The sequence below is a fragment of the Morone saxatilis genome, unplaced genomic scaffold (assembly GCF_004916995.1).
Source record: "Morone saxatilis isolate NCDOM2014 unplaced genomic scaffold, NCSU_SB_2.0 Contig4, whole genome shotgun sequence".
Taxonomy (NCBI): Eukaryota; Metazoa; Chordata; class Actinopteri; family Moronidae; genus Morone; species Morone saxatilis.
This window is the reverse complement of record NW_023339984.1, coordinates 16,329,986-16,332,861: the sequence shown is the minus strand read 5'-3', so window position 1 is coordinate 16,332,861 and position 2,876 is coordinate 16,329,986. Positions and strand designations below refer to the sequence as shown.

The 2,876-nt window shown below is 43.0% G+C and overlaps 1 protein-coding gene across 1 annotated transcript in view; it reads left to right on the top strand.

Annotated features, from left to right (window-relative positions):
* LOC118338509 (zinc finger protein 638-like) overlaps positions 1 to 2,876 on the top strand; it is a gene marked incomplete at its 5' end in the record, with an annotated part of 18,061 nt that overhangs the window by 5,744 nt on the left and 9,441 nt on the right.

Below are 2,876 nucleotides of genomic sequence, written 5' to 3'. Positions count from 1 at the left end.
GACCCGAGTGAGTCGAGGTGGGAGCGAGGGACCACCAACCAGTAACAGTGTAGAGACGCAGCCAACAAAAGAATGAGTTTGTCAACTGAGAGCAAAGGTCGTTGGCTACAAACCGAGAAACACATCCAAACTACACAAAAAACCCCAAACGTCCAGCAGCTAAGTTGCGCTGCAGCACGAGCCTGTGGCAAAAGAAAAAGGTTTGCCACAAGAAACCATCCTCGTGCTAAATGAAGGTGAGGTGTTGCCTTTCAAGATCTACTGAGTGACTAGAAAGGGCATCCCACGCTAAAGAATCTGACAACCAATTTCCAACGATATGGTGCAACACACAAACCAGCCTTGTCGACCTGCAAATGGTGAAGTTTTGAACCGGAAGATCAAAGCAAAATTCACAAACCCAATGACACTGAACCATGCAGCTTGGAACACAGAATTTCAAAGTGGCAGAGCCACAGACAGTTGCGAGGTTTCCGTGCTGATGGGCAAAGGGAAACAACGACCACACACAGAGGTCGTACCAGAAGATTCGACAGGCCAACACCAGTAAAGCCCAACCACCAACCATACAGTTAGACACAGCCAACACATAGCCGCGTCAACAGCTTACACCACGACCAGAAAGAACCGCTGTCAGGAGCAGACGTTCAATCAAACAAAAAACCTTTATCCGAAAGGTCTGAAACCAAGTATTAAGAGTCTGTGGTGGTGCTGAAAAAGACAGCTGAGGTTGATAAATCAGCAAACAGGACTGTTACTGAACCAACAGGAGCTGTGGCAAAAGAAAAGGTTGAAGAAACATCTGCAAAGGCCGTGAGTGTGCCTTCCAAATTGGCAGCTTCAAAAAATTGCCCTGATTTAGAAAATCCAAAGCCCAAAGAATCTGAAACCAAGGTTCAAGAAGCTGTGACAAATGTAACCATATTTGAACCCAAGAATCAATCCAATGACACTGAAGACACTGAACCAATGCAGCTTGAGGAAACAGTAGTTAAATTGGCAGAGCCCAAGGAAGTTGGAAGTTGTGCTGATGGTAAAGGGAAAATAGCAACTACAGAGGTTGCACCAGAAGATTCAGCAGGCAAACCCAGTGATAGCCAACCACCAACCAGTACAGTTAAGACCCAGCCAACAAAAAGCAATGAGTTTGTCACTGAAGCAAAGGTCTTGGCTTCCAAACCAGAAACGGCCTCAACTACACAGAAACCCAAAACTCCAGTGGACAAGTTGGCTGCAGCAGGAGCTGTGGCAAAAGCAAAGGTTGAAGGAACAACTGCAAAGGCTGTGAGTGTGCCTTCCAAATCTACAGCTTCAGCAAATCAGCCTGATGTAGAAAATCCCAAGCCTAAAGAATCTGAAACTAAGGTTCAAGAACTTGTGGTGGTGCTGAAAGACACAGCTGAGATTGTTGAAACAGCAAATGTGACCAGTTTTGAACCGAAGCATCAAGCAAAACTTCACAAACCCAATGACACTGAACCAGTGAGGCTTGGGGAAACAGTAGTTAAAGTGGCAGAGCCCACAGAAGTTGGAGGTTGTGCTGATGGCAAAGGGGAAAAACCAACAACTACAGAGGCTGTACCAGAAGCTTCACCAGGCAAACCCAGTGATAGCCAACCACCAACCAGTATATTTGAGACCAAACCAACAGAAACCTCTGTCAAAGCTTTACCGCACGACTTAACTACACAGAAACCCAAAACTCCAGTGGACCAGTTGGCTGCAGCAGGAGCTGTGGCAAAAGAAAAGGTTGAAGAAGCTCAGTTTCATCGTTTACAAGAGACTTTTTCTAAGGAGCAAAAGAAACCTCAGAAGTAAGATATGTTTCACACAGACCTTGTTTTAACAGTGATGGAGGGCAGAGGGTTTTTATCTTGTTTAAGTCTATATGTTACTATTTAGTTGCTGCCTAAATTTGTCTGTTTTTCAGATTAGGATCTCACCAACATTCAGTTCATATAATCAGAATTTGCTGCAGCTTATGTGTTCACTTTTTGGGAATATACCTTGTACACAAGTGTACGGGGGATGGAAAGAATTTTACACACCTGTGCAGTTTAATATAGTCCAAAATACTTGCATTAAGGGAGATTTTATGTCTGTAAACTGTACAGGTATCATGCACATGGTATTGTGTCCATTCCCTGTATCTTAAATGTCCTTCATATTAAAAAATGACAGCACTATCCTTCCATCTCCACTTTCTCCTGTTTAACCCATGTAACTTTTTTTTTTTCTTCACAGAAAACCTGATACATCAACACCTCAAACCACTAAATCCATAACCACCACCACAGGCAAACTTGCCAATCAGAGCATTGTGCCTAAAGGACAAGAGACCAAGACAGATGCTTCACAGACGCAACCGCAGGCTCCAGGAAACCCAACTGAACCTGCTGTAGAGCTGCCAGCTGGAGGGGTGGAGATAAAAAGAATGCACAAAGGTACGTTGGAGACCTTTTCAATTTATGGATGGCACTGTTTAAAGAATAAGGTTCAAAATATTGTATATTTGATTAATGTAAATGAGGAAGGTGAGATGCTGATGATCTTTCAAATTACTGATATTAATCTTAATTGAATTTGATCTTTTAAAGATATTGTGACTGCATTGAAGACACAAACAGATCCAGCATCAACCAAGGATGCATCTGTCACAACTAAACCAACAGCTGCAGTGAGCAAGCAGCAACCAGCAGCATCCACGTCGTCTTCGACTGCAGTTACCACTCTGACTATTGGAGAGATGGCGGAAAAGTACCTTGATCCAAAGAGTATTGGTAAGAAATCCAAGAAATAGTCAGACTTCGTCTGTCATAATTTTCCCATCTTTGATTCTCTCTATTTTAAAATATTAATTTACATTTTTGTGTCTC